The sequence below is a fragment of the Fistularia commersonii genome, chromosome 7 (genome assembly GCF_037954325.1).
Source record: "Fistularia commersonii isolate RoL2024-O1a breed Wild chromosome 7, RoL_Fcom_v1.0, whole genome shotgun sequence".
Taxonomy (NCBI): domain Eukaryota; kingdom Metazoa; phylum Chordata; class Actinopteri; order Syngnathiformes; family Fistulariidae; genus Fistularia; species Fistularia commersonii.
Window position 1 is genome coordinate 13,230,131 of NC_141290.1, and position 21,813 is coordinate 13,251,943.

A 21,813-nucleotide genomic window follows, 5' to 3' on the forward strand; every position below is an offset into this window, starting at 1 on the left:
TTGATAAATAGCTCATTATAATAATGGTAAGAATGTTTTCCATCCTAATTCCTCCCAATTAATGTTTTAAATGACTACAAGGCAATTACCAAAAGCTTTGTGAAAAGGGAAAATAGTTTATCCATACACCTCAGGTAGAATAAAATTGTAGTCTCACATTACATTCCACCTAAAACTTTAGTTATACTTTCCAAAATAGCAGGCCGACAGCTGCAGGAAACTTATTGCATTTTGATAATATATCTTCCTCTGCAGTGGAATAATCCATACAACAAAAAAAAAAAACTACAATGAGGCATCGAATAAAGAGGAAAAGAGGTCAGATGTGTCTCAACCCCCTCTCAGAAGCCAAACTCCTGCTGGGTTATCATGCTCCCAAAGAGCATCTGAGGAGGTTTTTACTTGCTCTAATTCTCTAAAACTTGATCCCAAAGAACAATCGCGTCATTAGGTCCATATCTGTCACAGAAAACAAGCTGATTCAGTTGATTCTCCTGACCATATGAAGGCTGTGATCACAACCAGATAGTATTGTTTGGAGGCACCAGGGGCCCATAGAATCTGGTATCTGAATGTCATATCAAAGTTGGATTGATTGTAAAATTTGAAAAAGTGCTACTTAAGACCCGCTCACAGCAGAACGGAAGTGTTTTTCTCCAACACATGAAAACTGCACCAGCAGAGGCATTTACTGTGACAAGTTTGAAATAAAAGTGCTCTGGAAAAAAGTGAGATGACCATCAAGTTTCTAGTAAAGAAAATGCAACATGACAATAGTGAAAACTCTAGGAAAAATAAACAATCTGGCTTAGAAAAGTCAAGGGTGAAGATGCGTAGCTCAATACCACAAGACCTGCTGCAATAACTGCAACCTCGATCCATCCACCATGCCTGCACAAAACAGAAGAAAGAATCTAATAAACACACAGAACAGCCTTCAACAGCCTTCAATAAGGGATTTTGTCCAGGTGGAAACTATGGATGCCTGAGCTTCCTCTGCCTGTATGTGCAGGCATCAAACTTTTAATACGCAGCTGGCAGCCCTTTAAGGAAGGACATGGAGCTTCAGAAATTAAGAATGTGGAAGAGAACATTGATTTTGTGATACAGCTTTTTGCATATTTTATATATTTAAGAAGAAGAAAAAACATTTTTTTCACATACGGTTATACATTAAGGACAACATCAATGAAATTGGACTGATGCATTCAACCCATGATTGGTGAGCCATGAGCAGGGGCCAGACACTTATCAGCAAGCTGGTAGGGGTTCAGTGTCTTGCCCAATAGCACTTCGAAGGGCGAGGAGGATCTTGGGAATCAGGAATATTCCGTTCCAACACAATTGCTTTTACCACCTGAGCCACCCTACCGCTAAGAGGGAGCCTCCTTGAGTGCTTCCTCACCCTGCTCTTGTCTGATGCAGCTGGTTCTAAAGGCGACAAGAGACACTAGCCAGTGTTTTCCATCTGACAGGACAGGATGTCTGCAGAACTTTGACAAACAGCCATCGAATATTTCTTAAGCACTTCTGTTGGCCACAGTCTGTCACTTGTACTGCAGCAAGCAGCCAATCAACATTCTTCAGAGACTGGGCAACTGCCAGTCAGAGGATTTTGTAGTGGAGCTGGAGCTTGCCATTGCCAAGGCAATCCTTACATCCTCCATCTTAACAGAAGATTGCAAAGAGGTGTTCCTTAGTGAGTGGGAAAATCTAAAAAAGAAAAAAAAGAGAAAATGCAACAACAGCTTAAGAAATGTCAATAAAGCTGGTGGCATTGTCGTCCAAGCCTGAAACTTTTTCTTTTAAATACTGATGCCAGATTGAGCCCTAAATTTCCAAATATTCCCTTTACTTGTCCTTTATTGGTATCACAGGCTACAAACATCCTTCAAATCAGAAATATGATTTTCTCATCATCATTTTTGTATTACGTCAATGGATAATTGTCTTTTTGGTCTAAATGTAGTGAGTGTGGTAGAATATTTCAATTTTGTCAACTTATAGTTCCAGGACTACATCAACTGCAAAATAAAGTTACACCACAAAAAGATTGTCTGTTGGGTTTTACACTCCTATTATTTAGTATATTTAACAGTGTAACTTAAGTTAGTCAGAAGAATACTATCTATGCTGTTGACTTAGGCATGTGCAGTTCAACCCTCCCAATAATCCAGAAGGTCCTCCAAATGTAAAAGCACCACATAGTCTTCTCATCCAAGTTCACTGCTCATCAGAAGCACCAAAGCCTAATTGGCGGCCTTTGTGGTTGCAAGGGGCTTAGATTTGTGCTTAGAGCATAAAAAAAAGGGTTGTGGGGCCTTTGCAGTCTGTTTTTTTTTTTTCTATGATTTTTTTTTTCCTTTTTTTTTAACAATTGTATGATCACACAAATAACTCAAAGTGCACAAAACAAAGGAATGTTTAGTTAGCTGCAGGCAGGAAGAGAAATTCATGTTCTTCAGATTTTGTTATTTTAACTGTCACAGTATCCTATCATAAAGGTATCCCCCCTAATTTGGCTGACTTTTAAAGGTCGATTGTTGCCAAGTTACCCATGGCATTATACCTTCATTAAGAAAAAAGAAAAAAGAAAAAAGAAAAAAGGGAATTTATTGGCTGTAGAATGTGATTTGCAACTTAATGAGTAAAGAAATGCCAAAGGAAAAAATAAGATGTTTATTAGGTAGTGCTACATGTGGGAAAGGAGATTTAGATGTACCACAAATGACAACAGCATACAAATCTATGTTCCAATAAGATATCACTTGCTCAAATCATTTTCTAAACTTCTACCTACTGATTACTGCCTTTCTCCACTCATCTTATTCATAGGAAGTCTGGCACAGGGGTCTCAGCCAAGAAACTCCCTGCAATTAGATATATTCTCACTGCCATCTGTACTTCTTTATTCCAAAGGAATTATATTTTAAATTCATTGATTAATTAACTCATTTATTCATTCTCATCTATAATGCTTATGCTAGAGCCTATCCAAGCGGTCATTAGGTGATGAGCGGGGTTCACCCTGGACGGGTGGCCAGCCAATCACAAGGCCACATAGAGACTTACAACTATTCACTCACTCACTCACTCACTCACTCACTCACTCACTCACTCACTCACTCACTCACTCACTCACTCACTCACTCACTCGCTCACTCACTCACTAACCCTTCCAGGCAATTAAAGGTGTCCAATGAACCTTGTGCATCTTTTTGGATTGTGGGAGGTAACCAGAGAACACAGACTTACAGGAAGAACATGCAAACTCCACCCAGAAAGGCCCCCAGTTGAAATGTAGCCAGGAACGCTAATCATTGCACCATGATGCTGCCCATGTTTAAACTTTTCAGCTTAAAAACTTCTGTTTTATAAACATTAACTTATATATATGAGCATTTATATAGTTTTGAAACATAAATTATGGATTGCAGATATTTTCGCAGGGGTCCCAGGTTCCCAGTTTGATAGCGGTGGCTCTAGCTTCACAAGGGACCCACGATGTCCTCCCTGCTGACTTTGAGCGTCTGTGCCTTCATCAAGTACAGTTTGACAGCAACATCTGAAGACAGGATTACCCATTTGCTTCACCCACCTATGTCTGTAGTTTATAAATCACAACCCCATCCGACAAGGTTTATTCACATCGCTGTAATTCAGAATGAAGGTGGCCCTTCATCTTGTGCTGTTTGCTTTCTTGTCAATGTCCTCGGTGATTACAGTGAGATGAAAGCAGTTTGTCACCTTCAAGGACTCATGATTGTACAAAAAAAGGAAAGAAAATGGGCCAGGAGGCACTTTGAGAAATTGTCAAGAGTGCAGCAAATTATCCCTAACACCTGCAGGATACAGATGTAATATACTTCACATATTTACACATTACTAGTACTTATACTTAAGCTTTAGTGATTTTAACAGGCAGTTTTGTTCTGCAGTCATTTTAAAGGTTTTCTCTGAATCGACATATAACCAGGGGAGCCATCCTGGGCTCATTATACATCTTTCCACTATACATTCTGTTTACTTAATGCCGTCTAGGTTTTTATGTTTGCATTTAGAGAAGTTAACTACATTCAAATATAAATCAAGAAAAAACTGCAGGGAATATTTTTCACTGATCTCTACTTTATATATGAGTGGTCTAGCAGCAAAAAAAGGTAGGCAACATTGGCTGTGGGTAGCCTGGAGGTTAGAGAAGCAGAAGCTGTCAATTCGAAACAGGGATTAATTGAAGTAGTATTTTATTCCGGTACGCAGGGTTTAGGAGCGTTATTGGAGTTAAGTATAAAAAGGACACTAAATTGGTCTTCATCCCATCCTGTCCCCAAAGGCAATAACTGGTAATAATGACTACTGCACTTCACTTTTATTGTAGTGAAATACAAAACTGTGAAGCGACATGAACTGGTGACTTTATGAAATAGCTTATCATAATAAATGAACAGCAACATTGAGAAAAATAATTTCAACCAATTTGACTTTTTTTTCCGCAGAAGATAAATGATTACAGAAAACGAACCAAGCTGTTGTGTTTGATGAAGCTGAAAACTACAGTTGTACACAAATTGCACACATCTTACCTCTTTGTCTGTAATCGGACCCTCTCTCCTCTTCAAAAAGCACCACTGGCTCCAGGGGTTTGAGTAAAAACAACATCATTAGATGCCAAAACAGCATCATATTGACAGTTTGTGATTTGATTAAATATTGTATTGAAGGTGTAACTTAAGGGGGGGTATTGTTTTGATAGAATTTTTAAACGTCTGCGAAGTCATTTTTAAAAAGTCAGCAAAGAAAGAATGTTTTACTATGACTGATACGGTCAGAATAACACAGAATATGGTCAGCCTTCCAGGCTGCTTTGGCTCAATTACAGAGTGTCTGTGGGACAAAGGGCAAGGGGGCATGTCTTTCTAAACTTTTCATGAGCTGAGACACCGTCCTTACCCAGCAAGGAAGACCAGCATTCTTATCGGCCTCCTCATTGTTCACACTGTGCTGAAACTAATTGCGGTTGTCTTCAGCGCAGTCTGGCTGGAGAAACCGATCAGACACATACGAGATGGCCACAGACGTTTTGCAGAAGGCCTCCTTTCCCGTTGTGTAACTCTGGACAGTTTTGTTATCACCTTTTTTTTTGCAGAATTTCGCGGTGGGTTTTATAGCCTCACAATCAGAAACTAGCCTGTTTTTTTTTTTTTTCGTCAAATTCTTATCTCCTCTTTCAGCCAAACAAGCATTTTCCTTAACTTGGGAAGGGAGCTCTATGGGAAGGCATTAACTTTCTCACTAAGACAAAGCTACTGAGATATATGTCAATTGAAAAATAAAGGGTTTTTTTTTCATTTCTTTTTTGTAAAAAAATAACTCACAAAAGTCTGTCCACTATCAGGAATTGTCAGGAATGTTTTTGGCAGAGACCAGAGCCACCGTAATGGCTAAACCCATCTGCCCATTTGTCCTCTGCTAATATAAGCAGTTGTAATAGAGGTATTGGCTTTGTACTGAAATAAGGCCACGTCTAAATATACAGGTGTTTGGGCACTGCGTGTATTTGTGTGTGCGTTGATGTGTATCATGACAGGGTCAAATATTTCTCTTAAAAAAATAAACATAATTTTCCATTCATTTACAGACACCAGATTTTCCTTATGTATAGGGAGCTACATATAATCTCTAATTGGACATTCATCATACTGTTGCACGTGCGCGCGCGTGTGTGTGTGTACTCTATGTTGTTGTTGGTAGTGGTTGACACCAAGTGCTGACACAGTTTACCGTCTGTCCTTTAATTGCTGTGCCTGTCAGCAGGCCAGATGTGTCAGATCCCTGCAGATAGAACATGTGTTTTGTACAGAAAGGAGACAGGGACGAGTAAGCAAGAAATTCAGCGAAAAACAAAGTTGACAAATTTTCTTTGGACACAAAGCCCTTCTTGTTCTTCTTTGACTCCTGTCCCTTATATTGCCTCTTAAGCAGGTATGCAGGAATTGTTAGTACAGAGTATAAGTAAAAAAATTAATAGTTTGTCACACCGTGTACTGAGACTGATGATTTTCTGTGCGTCCAACTAGACGCGTTCAAATATGCAGAGCAGTGCCCTGAACTCATTTCCTTGAGTGCTCTAGACTCCCTGGGTTTTAGCGTGCATGTTTTTGTATTGCTCTAGAGTCCTCTTTGGACTCCTTCACATTTTTTTGGCTCAGAAACTTTCACAGCACTGAAGATCCTTGCACTTGTAGTCTTTTCGAAAGCTTAACTTGCACAGTGGGACTGATCTTGATACAGAAAATGCTGGATTTCCTTCAACTGCTTCTATTTTTAACCATCCCCAGTGTTTTCTTTTTTTTATGTTTAACAAATGCTGTTGACCATTGTTTTAAAAAACAATAACACAGGCTTACTCACTTTGTTTCCACCCTGGCAAATTAAATGATTGATATTGCTCTCTGTGTTAAGTACCGAGGCATTTAGTTAACGTTAACATTAAACAAAACTGAAATATTCGGAACAGTTATCCTTCTCTCTACATTCAAAATGTTCATTCAAGATTCAAAACATTTGTTGTCACATGCACAGTGTAGAAATGTGTTTCCCTGTACAATGAAATCCCTACATTGCTGTCTGCAGTGCATTTGGATATGTACTGATAGAAAGAGTCTAACCATTATTCTAAATATGATTATAGCTCCGATTATGAACAGTGCAATAGAACAGTGGCAGTACAAAAAGACGTTTGAGTGCAGCTTGGTGTGCAACTCACAAAGTGCAGGTGCAAGAATAAGTGCAGTTAAAATGGGCAGTAGTTACATGTGCAAGAAGAATGAGTGTCAGCTGTTTAGGAGTCTGATGGCAATCGGGTAGAACGAGTTATTTAATCGTGTCGCTTCTCACTCCTGTACCTCCAGCCAGAGGGTAGGAATGTGAACAGTCCATGTTGGGGGTGGCTGTGGTCCTTGGCAATGGAGGCAGCTCTCCTGTGGACTCTGCGGTGGTAGATGCTCTGCAGAGAAGGCAGTGGGGTTCTGGTGATCTTCTCTGCACTTGCTGCAGGCATCTGCGGTCAAGAGCAGTGGTGCTGCCGTACCACATGGTGATGCAGCTGGTCAGGATGAACTCAACAATGCAGCTGTAGAAGTTGCTGAGGATCTTAGGCAACATGCCAAACCTCCTCAGCTTCCTCAGGAAGTACAGCCACTGTTGACCATCTGCGTGGTGTTGAGGGACCAGGTGAGGTCCTCGCTTATGTATGTATAAATGTCTAACATATATGAATCGTTCCTGTCGATTAACACACTGTTCAGTTTGTTCAATTAATTCTGTAACTAAAATATGAAAACAACGTTTTTTTCTCTTGTTATTTAGCCATAAACCTTTCATCTATCCTGTTTGCGTTCCACCTCTGAAAGGGGAGATTTTTGTTGCACCTCCAAAAAGTCTTTAATTCAGTTGTTTCCCGGGCAAACTGAGTTCGGTGCATCTTAACTCCTTAACAGTTTAGTCTCCGACGCGTCTACTTAGGTCCAGTGTAGCAATGCCACCGCTATTCCAACCACCATGAGGCAGCTGTGTTCGACACAGTTCTGGAGAGGTAACACTGTACCAAAGAACAGCAAGTTCTATGTTGCATAAACTCTGGGAGATTGTCTTGTCCACAGCACTATGTCATTAGGACGGTGCAGCACTGCAGCCCAGTGGCAGAAGGCCTGCAGCCGTGACAAAAAGCGAGCAGCCCGAAATCTGTCGGGGACATTTGTCTGAATTATGAACAAGAGATTATCTGTTTTGTAGTGGGCTTTCTGTTTTTTGACGGTTTATGTAAGACTGCAGCCTCGAGGTGAGATCCTCTCCTCCTGGTTTACTGTCCCCTGGGCCTGCTTATGGCTGTCTATCATCTCCCTGAGTCAATGGGTGTGTGTGCAGTTTTCTGGCCATGCTCCATATCTCTAAAAACACTTCCTTTTCTAATGATTCTGTGACAAACCTGAAAAATGATGGGTATTTTCACGTCACAATAAGCTTGTAACCAAACTTGTCTTTGTCTTGCTTTTAAAACTGCTTCCTATCAACCTAGAAACCACTTATTAAAATATCTTTATGCCATTCTCTTAGCATTCAGCCTTAAGCCACTCTTGCAAATATCAAAGAACTGACAGCATTTCTTTAATTCTGTCATCAATGTTTTATTTATGTTTTTATTTATTCAGCTTACAACCAACAATGTGCCACAGCACGATAGACGGAATTCTATCCTTGTACATTAAAAACATACTGGCACTGAAAACGCTTTCCTGGAATTTAAATAAGCATATCATCAAGTTCTGCCTCATTTTCTGTGTGAAGTATTTGGGTCTCATTTCACATACCTAAAAGCCAGGCCTTTTCTGTTTTTTTTTTTTCGTTCTGTCCTTAATTGTCCCTTGCACATTTAATCACTTTTTTTAGACTGAAATACGCCACTTTCATGGTCTCTGTTTTGGCTCCGCTGAAGACGTTTTTGCACACAACACAAAAGCCGGGCAGTACTGCCCGATACCTCACACTTAATTGACACATCACAAGAGACCGGTGGGGATCCTGTGCTGTGAGAGTGCCCATTACCTTCCTCCCTCTTTTCTCCCTCAACTCCTCAAACGACAGTACAGCGTAATCAGCTGTTTGCATCAAGTTTGAACTGAAACAGGATAACCGGTTACATAAGCTGCTCTTATTTACCCACATTTTCTCTGCTTTCTTCAGTATTTCTTGTCATGTAAGTTGACATGAAATCATTGACATTAGTGGCCCCCCCTCTCCTTTTTTAATGTAATCATACAGGCCCTTAAGGCAGCCAATGAGATGAGAGCAGAGGAGGCAGTCAGTGCCAGTGTTCACTCATCAAGTCTTAAAGACCTAAGTGATGCAGTTAGCTAAAGCTTGATGAGATGTTGTGCCTGACCCTTTAGATCAGAAGGATTTTATGAATAATAACATTTGTCATCGCTTGCTGAATGTATATTTGGTTTGTATTATGAGACTTTCTTTGCGAATGCTGGTGAATTTAAAGTTTGCCTCGAGGCAAAAAGCAAAGTGCTGTATTTTTCTCTCTGCAGTTGCACAAAAACAGTATAAATTGGGATTCCCAACAGCGATATCAGCTCCAGGCTTTGTCGGTTCCACTAAAATGAATTTATGTCAAAAAAGCAAAAGCGGAGGCTGTCACTTTTGTTAACATGTCGTGTTGCAGCCCCATTAGAAATGGAGCTTTGACCTCAAAGAGGGGCAGGTCGTCAAACCACAGGCTGCTGGTGGAATATCCCAGACTAGACGCACTATGAAAAATTAATCACAAATCAAAACAGTAAAATAAGAAAGGACATAGTGCCTTTGCCCGAATGATACTTGAACAGGTTCACCAGGTGCTGAAGGATTCAAATGCTCAAAAATGTGCATTGTGATATGAGACGTTTAAAGTAAACTACATTCGATCCATTGTATTGGTAATATCAGTCTGATGTGAATTGATTCGATGAGGAGGCTGGACCCAAACATGGTCAGCCGTCGGTGCTTCATAATTCTGAACTCTTTGTTTTAAAACAGCAACGGAAACTGGCAATACTTTTACATTGCTATTATGTTGGGTTATTTACAAACCCTATTCTAACCGCCAAGAAAAAGTCCAAATATTAACACTCACGGAACCTGATATTTTAATGCATTTTGTCTGTTGTGTATTTTGGGGGGTTTTAAGTCAATGTATGCTTATGTCACCATGATGACATCTTAGTCTTGATACCTTTTCATCTTTCTACATTTTTGTTTCTGTCAATGTGATGTAAAATGATGCCCACTCCGGCCTTGTCAACAGTGCCATATGTTGATAACAGTTTCAGTATGACATTTAAAGGCATCTTAAATATTCACCTTCTTTTTTTGTTCGACTGCTCCCTCCTGACTGCCAATCAACCTCTTCTTTCTTACCCTGCTCTATGCTGCCTCTTCTCCCAACCAACTAACTTTATGTCCTCTTTCACTCCATCCTTAAATATCCTCTTCAGTTTTCCTCTAGATCTCCTGCCTGGCAGCTCCAGCCTCAGCATCCCTATACCATTATATTCACTCTCTATCTTCTGTACTGTATTATCTAAACCATCTCGCTCTGACTTTATCTCCAAAACATCTAACATGTGCTGTCCCTCTGATCGACTCATATGCCTCTAAACCACACGACCTTTATTTCCAAAAGTGGATATCAGCACCTGTCATCCAGTACTGGTTGAGCTGTATTTTAGTTCTCTCCCCTTCATTCACATTCTGGAATTATTGACAGTGTTTAATACAAAATTATTGAAGTGGTCAAATTTTATTTAAGCTTCAAGAAAGAACCGTGGCTGCCACTGCACAGTAATAATAATTGCACAGTGCTTCTAAACAAGCATCAAAAATACTTCTCAAAAACAGTCTGTTAAATTATAAACCACAGGGAGCATATCTCTGGGTTTATCCATCTTTTTACAATAAACATTTATAATCTTTCCAAAAAAGTCTCTTTCTGTTCCCAAATAACAAGTTTTGATTTTTAACTGTTTTTTTTTAAACTACTAAAAGTGTTTTTATGTATGAATTCAGTTCCTTCCTATTCCTGTAAATATCTGTATTTAATATTAACCTCTATTGGTTTAACAGCCCAATCAATCCAGTAAAAGTGTATGGTATAAAAGTGAATCTCAAGGAAATAAACTTTCCCTGGATGCTCATAATGTTTATGTTTGTTGCCAACCTGCCTCAATGGATAAACAGATGTTGTCGGCCATTAATTTTTCGAGATGGGTGGATCAGAGTCTTACAAGCATAATCAAGAGTGTAGCTCCTTTGTGGATCGCAGTTCTCGAAGTTACGTTAACACAGAGAATCTGCCTGGAAAGCAGAACTATATTAAACATGGCCAGCATTTTCCTCTTTCAAAATCGCTGTGGATATTCAATCCTCAATGCTCCATCATTCCTTGATCAGACACCTTTCTCTTCCACTGAAGCAGAATCCTCCTTTACCTCTTGCATCGAATTTACCTGCATTGCCACCCGGTGTCACTACGGTGAGTGGGTTTCAATGGCTTCCAATAAATCATGATTCTTAACGGCTTCAGGGATTCAACTCACCTCTATATAGTCTTGACCCACTTTTTTAGCAAAGTCTACACAAACTAAGTTGTTATGGAATCCCTGGTGGGCAAAGACAAATGTGGAGCTTCCCTGAATCCTCATTGTCCACTTTGTCATTTCATTTGTTACACTCGTGCTATTCTCTCTCCAGTTTCACGCCCCTGATTTATTTTGACCCCTGCTCCCGTAGTGTGCTTTCCAGGTCTAACATGACATACATTAGTCTGCCAGTTACACATTCCTTATATTTTATCAATCTCCACTTCCTTTCCCATTTTTAATGAAAATTCAAGGTTTTCCCGCTGTAATAGTATCAATATCACGCTGTTTCATTAAGTGGCTGTTAAAAAATATTTTTATTGTTGTCAAGCCCATCAGTTCCACCATGAGCTGCCCAATTGTTTCACTTCAATTTGACAAATTGAAGCAAACTGAACAATTTTGATTAAGGCAAGTGCTACTTCAAAACTGCAGTAACATCCGAGGAGACTGAAGACAAAAAATTTGATTTCTATATTTCCGAACCTTTTAATGGCCAAATCTGTCTCTGCTGTTAGTTTATTTATCTGGATTTGTGGATATTCAGTCTTTTGAAACGTATCCCCTTTGCTCAGCTAAGAAAAAGGAGGTGCTGCAAAAATATAGAGATGCATGTCCTGAGAGAGCCCTTATACAGAACCACAAAAACAACCAAAAAAAGCCAGCTTCTGTAACTGTTACCCCATCGATTGCTACTATAGAATGAACCAATTGCTTTACCGTAGGTTGTAAAAACCGTCACAGAAAATCACCTTAGAGCCCTTGCAAGTTCAAATATTTCTAATGACATCCACCTGAAACTGAGGCAGAAGTATTGAATTGAGTACCTGCTGATGTGTAAATGACATGTTTACCCTTGAAGGTTTTCCACTGTGATCAGAGGGTTTTTAAAATCATCAGCAGTTCGGTGGAACTCTCTGGTGCAATTGACCTCTGATAGGAAATGCATTGTTGTTTGAGACAAGGGCCGGAGTATTACTGTGTTTCTAACAACGTAATAACTAGTATGTGTTTGCAGGAGTGTTTTTGTGCATCGTGATTCTTCTGACTGGAAGAAATGTATGTTTGCTGGTTTTCAGAACATATTTGATAGCTCATTTCACAGTCTTATTACATATATTCATACATTTTTTTTATGCTGTTAAATTTGTCATCCTTTCACCTCAGTACCAATAGATTGTAGCTGTGTGGACTTTATGCTTAATAATTGAATGTTTATTGTTTCATGTATATTGTGCACTTTACTGTTAATTTGAACTGTATTATTATTACTTTGTGAATTTCTTGGAATAGTTAGAAATGCCTTCGCTATTCCTCTGTATGTCTAGTAGGTGTGGAAAATTTGTCAATAAGGTTGAGTTTGACTTCGACTTGAACGGCATATTGTCTTTTCCGTGTTTCTGTGTACCAGTTGACATCAGGTAATGCTTCATGTATGGTCTGGTTGTGGTCATCATGTCAAACATTTCTTTTCTCCAAGGGGCTGCAGATCCAGTAAACTGTGTCCATGTTTGATTTGTGGCTGTTATTAATGCCAACTGGGGATGTAAAAATTACATCCTAAAAATTACAACCAAAAAATTACCTGTAAGGAATAAAAAATAAATGTTGCATTAAATAAATAAATCACAAAAAACATAAAAATGAAAACAGCTTGCTTTGTGCCAAGAAATTGCACAGGTTAGAGATTAATTAAATAACCTTTAAAAAGTTGTTAAGCTTGTGATTTTGATTTTGATTTTGACATTTTGCTATTGACCCTCAGCTAAAACCATTCTCAATTCAAATCCCTTGTTCTTGAAGAAATTTCACCTCTAGCAGAACAGTGTAGGTCACAAATGAACAAGTGACATTGTAGCCTTGGTGAAGTTATGCAGAGTCCAAATTCCAGCAATTCCGAATTGAAACGATGATATAAGAAAGACGAAACTACGGCTCAATTTTGTTGATCTTGTTTCTTCTTCCAAGAAAATGACCTTGATTCCTGAGAATCTTTACCAAGAAGTTTGCTCTACTCTTTGACTCCTCCTGTATTTAGCTCAAAACTCCCACTTGTCCTTGACTTTCCCCCCAGAATATGCATTAGCTGGAAGAGCTCATATTTTGTTCTCCTGCTGTTCCCATAATGCAGTTTCAGCCGTGCGTGCGTTTTACGTTTGCGAACTGTCCATGTCACAGACATAGTAATGAAATTGGGGCCAGAATTGGCAGCAACATGCCTGCAGTCCTGTTCCTGGATCTTTGTGTGTAATTCATCTACCAAAGTTAGATTATTTGCAGGACTTGTAGAAATAATGAAAATATAACCTTCAGCTCAGCCCTTAGAGGGCATGTTGTACCAACATGTAAAATATAATTTGAAATAAAATGTGGCTCCTGAAATGTGCTTCTTTTGTGCAGTATCTGCTCAGACATGAACATCGCCCACAGAACACCTACAGAAATATATTTACCATACTTTGCAAGACCATAATACATTTTGGGCCAGCAGAGCTTATAGTAGCTCTGGTGCACATCAAATGAAAGAAATACTGGCAATGAATATGAGACCTTGGCTGTGGAGCATGAAGCACTGTATTCTACTGTCACAGTCTTTCCCAGTTGTTGTTGGGATGGCCTAGTTTCATTGGAAAGGATTTAACCACCTCCTCACTCTTGTTTTCTTTTTTTTCTCTCTCTACTCCTTTCCCTGAAGGAAACATATTACCGACTGCGTGTCTTGAACCCAGGGATCTCAATGTGCAGCCTCTCGTCTGGTGCCCCTCGGAGAGCTCCCCAGGGCTCAATTAGAACCAGTGGACCCCACAGTCAAAATGATTGCTGGCTGTGTTTTACAGGCAGCTAAATGTGTTCTCTTTAAAACCATATCCTTGAAGATAATAGTACAAATGACACATGTCTTCTTTGGATGATGCTCATTGCTTTTAATAACATAAACAGATTTTGAACTCTAATAAAATAAATGTAACTTTACAAGTCAGGCCAAAGACGTTATGACTATCAGGAGCTCGGGTCTTAAATGTTTGATGCTGATGATGACACACTTATGTCATGTGCATATAAAAGGACTAGTGGAGCAATATTCTTTGGGTGATTGCCGTGCATTCAAAAATTGTTCTGCTTTATGAATAAAAGAAAAGCAAGCATTTTAAAAAATGCAAGAAAAGAGATGTGTAGGATGTGTGTGTGTGTTGCTTCAATGGCCTTTGGCAGATGTATTAGATACTTTATTTTATTGCTAATTCATATATTCTAATTGTTACCCTGCTCTGCTACGCCAGGCTCAGAATACCCAAGCAAGTGCCAAACTAGTGTCTCCCTATGTGTACCCCGAACGTTTCTGAGTAAATGTAAATATCCACGTGTAGAGGGTTTGGCATGTGTTAAATTTGCCGCCAGGCTGACCTATGATTGGATTTACCAAAACAAGGCAACCACCCTGAATCTGTTTTGGCCTTTGCCCCCTTTGCCCAGTTGTCCCATTACTGCCCACCCACTCGGCTCACCCTGACCTCCCGCGTTTACTAACTAGTTCGGAGTTTCAGTTTGGTATTTTTTATGCAATTGGTGTAGCAAAATGTCTATCTGTCATTCCTCACCAACCTATTTTTCTGCTAGATCTCCAGCAGGACAAAACAGCTCAAAATCCTTTCTTTTCAGACTGTTTAAAAGCCCTTTGCTGTTGTCAGAAGTCAGATTTACATTATTAAATTGCAGCCTGGTTGCACTTCAAGGTATAGGGGTTATGGGATCTCATATTTTCATTTTGTGTTAAAATCCAATGAAAAGTCTCAACCAAGTATACTTCCATTAATAGGTATTATGCTGGTAGTTCTTGCCAAGGCCTGTCATAGTGCACTCCTCTCTGCCATTGGCTTGTTAGGTCTGCAATTTCATCATTTTAAGAGCAAAGTCCTTTGCGTCCTTAGTTTGTTTGAAAGCCCCAAATGATGAATGCCAGGACATCAGGGCATAATAAAACAGTTCAGAAACTTAGTTTAATTCAAATTTTGAAGACGATTTCATTGTTTTGGCCACAAATTCCAACCATCATGTGAAAAGACAACTGGAAACATATATATTTTTGTAATATTTGTAAAAGTTCTTGTTACAACTCTTCATGCCCTCCCGGCCCTGGACAAGTCAGACCCTCCAGAGTCAAATAGAGATATGAAGAGGAATGTGGGAGTTGCAGTCTAGTTCATTGCAGGTAAATCTCAAGTTTCCTTTCGCTCATTGTGCAGTTTTCAAATTGTGCAGCTTAGTAAGAAGTCAGTGACCTTGGTATCTACAAAATTTATTGTCAGGAAAAAGACAGAGAAAAATGCTGGAATCAACTTGAACAATGCAGGTATGACATCAAGGCCATTACAAAAAAGATTTTTTGGGTTGTTTTTCTACTTCTCCAATGCACACTGGTCATGATTGTCAAGGACCCTTGAACTTCCCGACCTGCCTTTTGTTGTGCTCAAACCACATTATTGAGCAGGAATGTTTTGGTGTTTGCATGACTTACATGTTTGGGGAGATTTGTTTGCCGTTCTCTGCAGATAATCTGAGTTTGTCATATCATAGGACATTCAGCCACAAAGTGCAAAGTGCATTTTATTTTTTGATACTCAACTCTGTGAAAACTCAGTATGTGGTCACTGTGACCGTAGCCTTTTATTATGCATCACATTTTCCTCTCCATCTGTATATGTGGGTCTTAGGGGTCTCGGTCTGCGTCAAATCCATGTTGACATTGGTTGAGAGTTTGAGTTTAACCTGAATCAATCATCTGTTAATCTCTTACAGGGGCCACAAGCAAAAACATAACACCATTCACTTCGTCATGTACATCTTCTTGGAATATTTAGCCTAAAGTTGGCCAATTGTTTATTTTTATTTGTGGGAAGCTGAGAAACTTGGTGAGAACCCACACAGGAACAGGAACATGTTAACTCCAGTCTAGGTGTGAGAATCAAACATGACATATACTGTACAGTAAATCCCACATCACTTCCACTCTTTGGAGTTACCAGAAATGGCAAACTATAAGCTTTTAACATGTTTGGACTGACGTAAAGCTTGAGGCTTTTCAAAACAGACTCTAAATTCTTCTACATCAGCTACTTCCTCTGAATGAATAACCCTTCTCCTGTGGTCATGAGTGCAACTCATTGATAATCACCAGCACCCCCATTTAGCACTTTTTCTCCCATAATCTTAAAACAAAAATTCTGACAAAAATGTCACATAAATGGCATCACTCATAAAAATGTTATATCTGTCAACCATTTCACACTAATACCTTTTCATTTTTTTTCTTATACCGTTGCTCGATGGATGTGGTTCATATGGCAAAATTCCAAAAATTATGCCAAAAATTATGATATGCTAATCTGTAATAATCTGCGCCTGTTTGTGCTGTGGCAGAGGGAAAAATGTTTGTGCGCCTGCAAACATGTACACAACAATTTAATATATGTGCTTAAACCCTACTCTTTGTGCAACTTTTGCAGTCTGGGTGTTTAAAACCAGTTCTGATCATGAATCTGCATTAAAGGGCCACATTGCATTTAGTCCCTGGACTTTCTGTGAAGAAGGAAAGGTTTCATTAAAACAAATAGATATTTTATTAAATTGAGGGATTCAAAAGTGAATCTTCGAATTCCCATTTAAGGTTGGAGTAAAAGTTGTTGAGTTTTTTTCTCTGTTGAGCTTGTTCTAAAAGCAAACCTTGCCTTTTAAGAATACTCCACATACTTCCATATCGATAAGATTTTTTGGCTGTGATATTTTAAGTCGACGAGTCAGTGAAATGTACGAGGATTAAATACTTTAGGTTGAAAGAACCCTATTTCTACAATTTGTCTTATTTCATTGATATAGCAGCTCCAACCGTAACTGTTGGCTTTATTTTTATCTAGAAAAAAAAAATCAAAATATAAAACACTGCATAAAAGAGCTCCATATTGGGTTCTATATAAAGAATCGAGATCAGAATTATCATAAAGATCCATCCATCCATCCATCCATCCATCCATCCATCCATCCATCCATCCATCCGTCCATCCGTCTTCTGCTGTGTATCCTGCACTCAGGGTCACGGGAGATGCTGGAGCTTATATTATACAGATGTGGAATAATTTTTTATGACAATATCTTAATGATTATCCGTTTTTTTCTGTGGGTATGCATCCTTCCTACCCCCCTGTACCTAGTCATCGCAACAAAATTATTTATTTTGATTGTGAGATATCTGCAGGATATTCATGAGCTTCTGTTTCCTAGCAACGTATACAGTGTGTATAAGCAGCATGTCTCTGTTTGCGATTCACCATAATGTGCGAGAGGAAAAGGACATTCTGGATGAATATTTTAGACTGGATTGGACAAATCTTTATTTGCGTACTGTTAATGGCCTGAAACTTCTGGATTTTTTTTTTCTTCATGCTTTGGGGCCGTGCGGGGGGCATTTCCTCTGCTTGCCAATCACACCTTTAGACTTGCCATTTCTGAAATAAAGCAGATACTGAGGCTGTGAGGTCTGTTTATGATGCTATATGATACGGTCTGCCCAAGGACCCTTGAGAGTGACATCACTCCACCGCTACTCTTGCTCCTGCTTTGTTGCTACGTTCTACTCAAATACTCTTCTGTGCTCATTCTGTCACCCCTGGGCGGTTGTAGTGTATTCCCCTTGCTTTGCACTTGGGCAGAGCCTACATAGTGGATGCACACAATAACTGTTTAGCCATTCATGCTTTAAGGATTGCCTCAGCTCTGGTACTATATTCTGAAGATTGCTTTGACTCAATCCCCATAAACAGCAATCAGATATAGCTTAAATGGCTAATGGGATTTAATTGGTTTTTGATGAGTAAACCAAATTTAATCACTTGCATAGAGATATCTTGCCAGAGACGACAGCAACCGTTTGCACTTCAGAGACTTTGACATGTTTCAGTCCTTTTCCGGAAAGTGTGCCGAGGCAATTTCAAGAACATATGAAAGGATTAATAATTGCACTGTGATCCAATCCTTGTGCGGTTGCCTTTGTGGGTATTGTGCTCATGTTAATATTTCTCATTGCTGTGTTTGTATTAATTTAGCGCGCTAATCTTTGAGAAGCTGTCATTGTCTCTGGGCATCACATCCTTTTGTCTGCTTTCACGTCATAGCACATCAACAGATACTGTGCTGCTATGTTGTTATTACTTAATATGAGTCGATGGCTGCTGTTTATAAAGCAATGAAGCATTAAGAGAAGGATGTCTTTAGTTGTATTTTAAATACAAAATCATCTGCTGTTGTTTACCAGTCCTCCTCAGAGCGCATTCAGCACCTGGAGACAATTTTATGTTATTTCTACCAGCACTTTGGCTTGTTACTCATCCTCAAGCCAAACAGGGGTTGACTGATTAAAAACACTCCTAGTCCTGCAATTTTACCGGAAAGCCATGATGCTGCTTTCTCCAAAATGTGAGCTTGACCAGTTTTCCCTATGTTATAATGAAAATAAACATAAAAAGCCTCCATTTTGCTTGTTTTATAGACAATAGATTATGCCAGATGTCCATTATGATGGCATTTTAATGTTTTTTGTTTGTTTTTTGTCAGATTTTTTCTTTTTTTTATGCTTGAGATTTTTCTTTCACTCCAGTTGTTTGGGAAGAGGCCGTGACTCAGTTTCCCTGTGAATGGTGTGGAGTATTTCTTTGGGCTGATAAACACAACCCAGCCTTCTTGCAGCTTGAGGGTGAGTGGAGAAAGCCAGGGGGGCAGATAAAGCTGAGCACGATGCCACCGTCAGGCACCAGGAAAACATGAAGTCCTCAGAGAAAAGACCCAAACCTCAGACCTTCTGTTGTAAGGCGTTTATCACCATCTCACCTGTCATTTGTTTCACTTATGTTTTCACTTATCTCACTTATCTTTCACTTATCTCTCTTTACACAGCTGAGTAACCTGCAATAGCCAACAGAAATGTAACCCTATCTAACCCTATTCTCCGTATTCTCCTCTCTCACACCAACTACCTTCATATCCTCTCTCACTACGTCCATAAATCTTTTCTTTGGTCTACCTCGAGAACTCCTGCGTGGCAGCTCCAATTCCAGCATCTGTCTACCAATATATTCACTATCCCCCCTCTGTACATGACTGAACTGTCTCAGTCTTGCTTCTCTGATAGACTCATTCCTGATCCTATTCATCCTGGTCACTCCCAGAGAGAACCTTAGCATCTTCATCTCTGCTACCTCAAGCCCCGCCTCTTGTCTTTTCGTCGTTGTTACTGTTTCTAGGCCACACAGAATCGCTGGTCTCATCACTGTCTTGTACACTTTTCCTTTCATTCTGGCTGATAGGCTTCTATCCAATAGTTCCCCGACAGTTCTCTCCACCCATTGAAACCTGCTTGAACCCGTCTCTTCACCTCTTCTACAAACTCTCCGTTGCTCTGGACTGTTGACCCCAAGTACCCAAAATCCTCCTACTTCTTGATCTCAACTCAATGTAGCCTCACCTTTCCACCAGGGTTCCTCTTATTCACACACATATACTCTGTCTTGCTGCAACTAACCTTTATTCCTCTCCTTTCCAGTGCATACCTCCACCTCTCTAGATTTTCCTCGACCTGTTCAGATCACAATGTCATCCGCAAACATCATGGTCCATGGAGATTCCTGTCTAACCTCATCTGTCTGCCTGTCCATCACCACAGCAAACAAGAAGGGGCTCAGAACTGATCCCTGATGGAGTACCATCTCCATCTTGAATTTCTCTGTTACCCCTATAGCACACTGCACCACCGTCTCACAGCCAGCATACATGTCCTGCACCAGTCTAACATACTTCTCTGCCACTCCAGATGTTCTCATACAATACCAGAGTTCCTCTCTTGGCACCTACAAAAACACAATACAGCTCTCTCTGGCCTTCTCTATACTTCTCTGTTGGCATTCTCAAAGCAAATAATGCACCTGTAGTACTCTGTTTAGACATGAAGCCATACTGCTGTTCACAAATGCTGAGTTCTGCTCTCAGTCTAGTTTCCACTACTCTTTCCCATAACTTCATTGTATGGCTCATCAACTTTATCCCTCGATAGTTTCCGCAGTTCTGCACACCCCCCTTATTTTTAAAAATGGGCACCGTCACACTTCATCACCATTCTTCAGGCTATTCTTCAAGATCCTGTTGCATAATCTAGTCAGAAACTCTACCACTTCATCTCCCAGACACTTCCACACCTCCACAGGTATATCATCAGGACCAACTGCCTTTCCACTCTTCATCCTCTTCAATGCCTTCCTTGCTTCACTTTTACCAATCTTTACTACTTTGTGGTCTGCATTCGTCACCTCTTCTACCCTTGCCTCTCTTTCATTTTCCACATTTGTCATGTTTGTGCTCTTTCCGTCTTCCCAGCACTCCTCTAGCATCTGCCAATACATTTCCCTCTCTATCGTTAATCACCCGGACCTGTTGTACATCCTTTCTATCCTTATCTCTCTGTTTCGCCAACCTTTATAGATCATTATCTCCCTCCTTACTGTCTAACCGAGCATACAGGTCATCATACGCCCTTTGTTTTGCCTTTGCTACTTCTATATTTACCTTACACACCTTCAATTTCCACTTTCAGACTCATAAGTCTATTTGACATTCTTCTCATCTCCAGAACATTCCTAACATACTCTTACTCAATTTCTCTTCCACTCAGATAGTACAATTATCAGACAAATATTATACTTGATAGTGTGTTAATCTCGGTTGCAATGATGATACAACTTAACTAAATTCACCAAAAAAAAGGTTTGTTTCATCAAACTTGGAGGTGCTATGTGTCAGTTAACAAGCTGTTTATAGCTTTGTTTTTTTTCCATCTTTTTCTAATATGTATTCTTTATGGCTTAGTTAATATATGGCTACTGAATGTATTAAATGTATTTGTTTGCCATTTATTTTGCCTTGTGGGATAAAAAGGGTATTTATATCAAATATTGTCTTCTTTTAATACATATGTAATTAATAAAAAATCAAGCCAAAGTCCCTCTACTGTCCATGTGTTTGATGAAAACAATTTAATAATGTGTTGATAAATCATTTGTTCTTTTCCCTTATTTTGCAACCTCGAGGGCTCTCCCTAGATTGTTATGCTCATTTCCAGAGGCAGGACATTAAAAAATAATATTTCATATTGCCAAAAATGGAGCTTGTGTCAATTATGACTGTTGTGTCAATTCATTTACTGAATGCACTTTGTGAGCAACATTCATTTCCCATTGCAAGGTTTCAGGGAGGTGTAGTGTGGATGACAGATCCGGATCCCTGCTGTATGCAGAGCCCTTGTGTACTGACTAACTATTCATTTCTAAATAATGTGTCTCTCTCACAACTCTCTGTCTTTCTGGTGCTTTTATCTGAACGATTGTGGCAACATATCATTTAGGGGAAAGGGGCTATTGTGTCTTGTTCTTAATGGCTGACAGGGCTGTTCTTAAACTTCTTCAGAATGGTTTTACAAAAACACACATGCTCACATATAAGCTGCATTTAAATGATAATTACATGCATTTGCAATGCATAGAACAATTCAGGCAACGTAAACGTTATGTATTGATTGAAACAACTGTGCCCC